The sequence below is a fragment of the Heterodontus francisci genome, unplaced genomic scaffold (assembly GCF_036365525.1).
Source record: "Heterodontus francisci isolate sHetFra1 unplaced genomic scaffold, sHetFra1.hap1 HAP1_SCAFFOLD_1853, whole genome shotgun sequence".
NCBI lineage: Eukaryota > Metazoa > Chordata > Chondrichthyes > Heterodontiformes > Heterodontidae > Heterodontus > Heterodontus francisci.
In genome coordinates this window covers 22,501-30,000 of record NW_027142319.1, presented here as the reverse complement: position 1 = coordinate 30,000, position 7,500 = coordinate 22,501, and positions in this window count along the sequence as shown.

Below are 7,500 nucleotides of genomic sequence, written 5' to 3'. Positions count from 1 at the left end.
AAGGAGCAACCGCGACCAGCGTAGCCAAACAGGTCGACCAAAGCTTTCGGCGCTCGCACGGAGAGGTGATGCCAGCCGGCGTGCGTCGCCTAACTTGGACAAAATTCTGGGCACGCACTTTTCGTTTGAGACTAGGACATACATGTAGTGCAACCCAAGGAAACCAGGCGACGCCGCCACAATCTGCGCCTGACAGACAAAGATAACCGTTCACAAGGAGCCTTGTTATTTCGCACCAAGTCTTTTGCGGGCATAGTTTCTTTCTTTGACATGTATATCTGTATGAAGGTCGGCTTTGCTCTGCCATCGCAGCCTCCCTTCTTTGCTTTTCTCACTGTACCAACAGACATGTCATAGACTTTGGTTTTTTTTTTATTAATTCTTTTCCTGTGGGTGTGGTGTGCCTCCGCACCCCCCAATCTGTTCCAAGGCCTTGTTTTCTCTCGCTCGCCAAAACACTTTGTCTGTTTTCACAGCCAGTCTACCGGCCTAGACCCAACTGTGCGATATTTCAGAGCCGGCAACAGAGCATGGAAAGTCCGCCAGATTTACCCTTAAATGCTCATAAATGACTTCCAGGCACTCTTCGGAAGGTCTTTTATTTCAAAAGAAGGTCCTTCCTTGAGGGAGCACTTCTTCGGCCACTTTGCAAGTGCAACCGCTGCCAGCAAAAGTTCTGAAAATCGAGTTCCCGAAAATCTCCGGGTACCCCGCCAACCCCCAGCCACCCGAATCGCAAGTGTCAATTCGGCGGGTTGCCTGCCGGTAGTCCTTCCGAAAATGAGGCGCCAAATCGCCGCAACGGCCATTTTTCATTTCGGCATCGGGACTTCCGACGGCAACTGATTAACTAGCCCGGGGACTAGAGCGGCAGCAAATGCAACGTGCCCTCTTGGCGGGAGCAACTTGACCGCCCCCGTGGGGAAAGGTCAACTCGGGGCCCGGGAAAGTCGCCGAGTCCGACCCCATACACTTCCATGAGTTGGGGGTTTTGGCCTTCCCGGCCCAAGGCTCGCCTTATTTCGGCCTGCACTTTCGGAAAAGGGTGCATTCCTTTTGGTTAATGATTTCACCAGCCCGGGTCTTAGCCTCTGCCCCGACGGCTAAGTCTTTTGGTTAATGATTTCCTGCGGCTGGGACTACCCTTTCCCCCGCCCTGCAGGCACCCGGGTCGGGAGGCCGTCGGGGGCACTTTCCGGGGCAAATCCGGACCCTTACGCAAGGGAGAGTGCGCCCCCCGCCTCGGCCGGGGGTCAGGCTGCCGCCTATTAAGCCCGACAGAAAACCCGAAAAATGGACGAAAATGGGAAAAAATCCCCATCCGAAAAAGGCTTAAAAGTCGGTTGGGCGGCAGCTAGGGTCGGTCTCTGCAGACCTGGAGGCTCGGGTGGACTCTTGGAATAAACGTCCAAGTCCCGACTTGCCACCTCCTACTACTGTGCAGATACCCCGCCAACCCCCAGCCACCCGAATGACAAGCGTCCGATCAGCGGGACGAATTTGACAACTCTGGCCGGACCTCTGGAACTCCATCCCGGGTAACCGGGGCAAATTTTTCCGCTTGATCGCCCTTCCACTGGTTAACCATTTGCCCTTTCGGACTTAGTCTCTGGACATTATTCGACGGATTTTCTGGTTAACCATTTGCCCTTTCGGACTTAGTCTCTGGGCATTATTTTCGACTTTTTGGTTAATGATTTCATACTTTTTACTTACTTTTGCCCTTTTTGGTTAATGATTACTCTGCTTACTGGTTAACCATTTGCCCTTTCGGACTTAGTCTCTGGACATTATTTTCGAGTTTTTGGTTAATGATTTCACACTTTTAACATATTTTTGCGCTTTTTGGTTAATGATTACTCTGCTTACTGGTTAACCATTTGCCCTTTCGGACTTAGTCTCTGGACATTATTTTCGACTTTTTGGTTAATGATTTCACACTTTTTACTTACTTTTGCGATTTTTGGTTAATGATTTCACACTTTTAACATATTTTTGCGCTTTTTGGTTAATGATTACTCTGCTTACTGGTTAACCATTTGCCCTTTCGGACTTAGTCTCTGGAGATTATTTTCGACTTTTTGGTTAATGATTTCACACTTTTAACTTAATTTTGTGCTTTTTGGTTAATGATTTCACACTTTTTACTTACTTTTGCGATTTTTGGTTAATGATTACTCTGCTTACTGGTTAACCATTTGCCCTTTCGGACTTAGTCTCTGGACATTATTTTCGAGTTTTTGGTTAATGATTTCACACTTTTAACATATTTTTGCGCTTTTTGGTTAATGATTACTCTGCTTACTGGTTAACCATTTGCCCTTTCGGACTTAGTCTCTGGAGATTATTTTCGAGTTTTTGGTTAATGATTTCACACTTTTTACTTACTTTTGCGCTTTTTGGTTACTGATTTCACACTTTTTACATATTTTTGCGCTTTTTGGTTAATGATTACTCTGCTTACTGGTTAATTATTTGCCCTTTCGGACTTAGTCTCTGCACATTATTTTCGAGTTTTTGGTTAATGATTTCACACTTTTAACATATTTTTGCGCTTTTTGGTTAATGATTACTCTGCTTACTGGTTAACCATTTGCCCTTTCGGACTTAGTCTCTGGAGATTATTTTCGAGTTTTTGGTTAATGATTTCACACTTTTTACTTACTTTTGCGCTTTTTGGTTACTGATTTCACACTTTTTACATATTTTTGCGCTTTTTGGTTAATGATTACTCTGCTTACTGGTTAATTATTTGCCCTTTCGGACTTAGTCTCTGCACATTATTTTCGAGTTTTTGGTTAATGATTTCACACTTTTAACATATTTTTGCGCTTTTTGGTTAATGATTACTCTGCTTACTGGTTAACCATTTGCCCTTTCGGACTTAGTCTCTGGAGATTATTTTCGACTTTTTGGTTAATGATTTCACACTTTTAACTTAATTTTGTGCTTTTTGGTTAATGATTTCACACTTTTTACTTACTTTTGCGATTTTTGGTTAATGATTACTCTGCTTACTGGTTAACCATTTGCCCTTTCGAACTTAGTCTCTGGACATTATTTTCGAGTTTTTGGTTAATGATTTCACACTTTTAACATATTTTTGCGCTTTTTGGTTAATGATTACTCTGCTTACTGGTTAATTATTTGCCCTTTCGGACTTAGTCTCTGCACATTATTTTCGAGTTTTTGGTTAATGATTTCACACTTTTAACATATTTTTGCGCTTTTTGGTTACTGATTTCATACTTTTTACTTACTTTTGCGCCTTTTGGTTAATGATTACTCTGCTTACTGGTTAACCATTTGCCCTTTCGGACTTAGTCTCTGGACATTATTTTCGAGTTTTTGGTTAATGATTTCACACTTTTTACTTACTTTTGCGATTTTTGGTTAATGATTACTCTGCTTACTGGTTAACCATTTGCCCTTTCGGACTTAGTCTCTGGACATTATTTTCGGGTTTTTGGTTAATGATTTCACACTTTTTACTTACTTTTGCGATTTTTGGTTAATGATTACTCTGCTTACTGGTTAACCATTTGCCCTTTCGGACTTAGTCTCTGGACATTGTTTTCGACATTTTGGTTAATGATTTCACACTTTTAACTTAATTTTGTGCTTTTTGGTTAATGATTTCATACTTTTTACTTACTTTTGCGATTTTTGGTTAATGATTTCATACTTTTTACTTACTTTTGCGATTTTTGGTTAATGATTTCATACTTTTTACTTACTTTTGCCCTTTTTGGTTAATGATTTCATACTTTTTACTTACTTTTGCGATTTTTGGTTAATGATTACTCTGCTTACTGGTTAACCATTTGCCCTTTCGGACTTGGTCTCTGGACATTATTTTCGACTTTTTGGTTAATGATTTCACACTTTTAACTTAATTTTGTGCTTTTTGGTTAATGATTTCATACTTTTTACTTACTTTTGCCCTTTTTGGTTAATGATTACTCTGCTTACTGGTTAACCATTTGCCCTTTCGGACTTAGTCTCTGCACATTATTTTCGAGTTTTTGGTTAATGATTTCACACTTTTAACATATTTTTGCGATTTTTGGTTAATGATTACTCTGCTTACTGGTTAACCATTTGCCCTTTCGGACTTAGTCTCTGGAGATTATTTTCGACTTTTTGGTTAATGATTTCACACTTTTAACATATTTTTGCGCTTTTTGGTTACTGATTTCATACTTTTTACTTACTTTTGCGCCTTTTGGTTAATGATTACTCTGCTTACTGGTTAACCATTTGCCCTTTCGGACTTAGTCTCTGGAGATTATTTTCGAGTTTTTGGTTAATGATTTCACACTTTTTACTTACTTTTGCGATTTTTGGTTAATGATTACTCTGCTTACTGGTTAACCATTTGCCCTTTTGGACTTAGTCTCTGGAGATTATTTTCGACTTTTTGGTTAATGATTTCACACTTTTTACTTACTTTTGCGATTTTTGGTTAATGATTTCACACTTTTTACTTACTTTTGCGATTTTTGGTTAATGATTACTCTGCTTACTGGTTAACCATTTGCCCTTTCGGACTTAGTCTCTGGAGATTATTTTCGAGTTTTTGGTTAATGATTTCACACTTTTTACTTACTTTTGCGATTTTTGGTTAATGATTTCACACTTTTTACTTACTTTTGCGATTTTTGGTTAATGATTACTCTGCTTACTGGTTAACCATTTGCCCTTTCGGACTTGGTCTCTGGACATTATTTTCGAGTTTTTGGTTAATGATTTCACACTTTTTACTTACTTTTGCGATTTTTGGTTAATGATTACTCTGCTTACTGGTTAACCATTTGCCCTTTCGGACTTAGTCTCTGGAGATTATTTTCGAGTTTTTGGTTAATGATTTCACACTTTTTACTTACTTTTGCGATTTTTGGTTAATGATTACTCTGCTTACTGGTTAACCATTTGCCCTTTCGGACTTAGTCTCTGCACATTATTTTCGAGTTTTTGGTTAATGATTTCACACTTTTAACATATTTTTGCGCTTTTTGGTTAATGATTACTCTGCTTACTGGTTAACCATTTGCCCTTTTGGACTTAGTCTCTGGACATTATTTTCGAGTTTTTGGTTAATGATTTCACACTTTTTACTTACTTTTGCGATTTTTGGTTAATGATTTCACACTTTTTACTTACTTTTGCGATTTTTGGTTAATGATTACTCTGCTTACTGGTTAACCATTTGCCCTTTCGGACTTAGTCTCTGGAGATTATTTTCGAGTTTTTGGTTAATGATTTCACACTTTTTACTTACTTTTGCGATTTTTGGTTAATGATTTCACACTTTTTACTTACTTTTGCGATTTTTGGTTAATGATGACTCTGCTTACTGGTTAACCATTTGCCCTTTCGGACTTAGTCTCTGCACATTATTTTCGAGTTTTTGGTTAATGATTTCACACTTTTTACTTACTTTTGCGATTTTTGGTTAATGATTTCATACTTTTTACTTACTTTTGCGATTTTTGGTTAATGATTACTCTGCTTACTGGTTAACCATTTGCCCTTTCGGACTTGGTCTCTGGACATTATTTTCGAGTTTTTGGTTAATGATTTCACACTTTTAACATAATTTTGCGCTTTTTGGTTAATGATTACTCTGCTTGCTTGTTACTGATTTCCCCTTTCGGACTTGATCTCTGGCCGTTCTTTTCGACCTTTTTGGATAAGGTTTCCACACTCTGAAATTATTTTGGGCTCACTGATTAGGCGAGATCAAGGGGGCATGCCTGGGCACTTTGGGCTCAGTTTGGGAAGGCGGCGTCCGTGTGCTCCTCCGCCCTTCCCGCACTTGCGGCTAGGTTTGCCAAACTGCGCTGACCCGCAGCTCCTGCCTTTTTGCCCACGGCACGGAACGACTCAAGTCTGGCTCCGTTCCAGGCCGTTGCCTCCGGCTGCCCGCCGTCCGGCCGGCCTGGGACGTACCCCGGCTGACGGCGCCGGAGGCCCTCTAGCAGCCACCGGTGCCGCGGGCCAATGGGTCCGGGCGTTCCGGGAGCTATCGGTGGGGAAGTGCTCTCCCCTTTTCCTGACGCCGTTCGCCCGAGCAGAGGTGCAGCCTGACGGGATCTGCTGTCGCCTTCCGCGGCGCACCGGCCCCTTTCACCTGCCGTCGACCGCGCGGAGCTCGGACCTCCCTCCCCGAAGTTATGGCCCCGGCGCCGGAGGGTGCCCGGGGCCGGGCATTCAGCGGGGTGAGTCTTCACCTTCCCGGTCAGCCTGCGGGGTCGGTGCGCCCGGCACTCGACGCCGGAGGGTCCCCTCTTTCCGTAGAGCCCCGCCCGGTGCCGATCGGCCGGCGGATTGCGGAGCGAACCGCGCCTGACCGACGGGCCTCGGAAACCCGTTGCAGTCGACGGAGGGGAACCGGACAGCGGGACGAGGTGCCGATTCCACCCGCAGATTCGATCCCGAAATCCCGCGGGATTCGGCGGTCCGACCCGACAGATTCAAACGTCGCCCGGGCGGCCCCCAGCGGTCGGGCCGGCCTGGTTCCGCCACCGCCCGATGCCCCTCGCCCCCGGCTACCGCCGGCCGCGCAGACCGAGCGAATGCGGCCGGACGTCCGGCGGCAATCGGCCGAAAGCGGTATGGCCATTTCCTACTGTCCCTCGGACGGGCAGAGGGGCGGCGCCGGGGCACTCGCGGACCAGGCCGCGCCCCTCCGAGCCCTACCGCCTGCCGTCGACCGCGCGGGGATCGGACCTCCCTCCCCGAAGTTATGGCCCCGGAGCCGGAGGGTACCCGGGGCCGGGCATTCAGCGGGGGTGAGTCTTCACCTTCCCGGTCAGCCTGCGGGGTCGGTGCGCCGGCACTCGACGCGGGAGGGTCCCCTCTTTCCGTAGAGCCCCGCCCGGTGCCGATCGGCCGGCGGATTGCGGAGCGAACCGCGCCTGACCGACGGGCCTCGGAAACCCGTTGCAGTCGACCGGGGGGAACCGGACAGCGGGACGAGGTGCCGATTCCACCCGCAGATTCGATCCCGAAATCCCGCGGGATTCGGCGGTCCGACCCGACAGATTCAAACGTCGCCCGGGCGGCCCCCAGCGGTCGGGCCGGCCTGGTTCCGCCACCGCCCGATGCCCCTCGCCCCCGGCTACCGCCGGCCGCGCAGACCGAGCGAATGCGGCCGGACGTCCGGCGGCAATCGGCCGGAAAGCGGTATGGCCATTTCCTACTGTCCCTCGGACGGGCAGAGGGGCGGCGCCGGGGCACTCGCGGACCAGGCCGCGCCCCTCCGAGCCCTACCGCCTGCCGTCGACCGCGCGGGGATCGGACCCTCCTCGCCGAAGTTATGGAGGTAGGACCGGGAGGCTGCCCAGGGTCGGGACTTCAACCGGCTGCCGCCACCCTTTCCCGCCTGTCCCACGGGCTCGGAGATCCAGGCCCTGCAAAGACCCTCCGGTCGCCACCCGACAGGTGCTTTACCGGAGAGAAATCGTAAACCGGCGTCAGGGCCGGACCTGTCCCGCA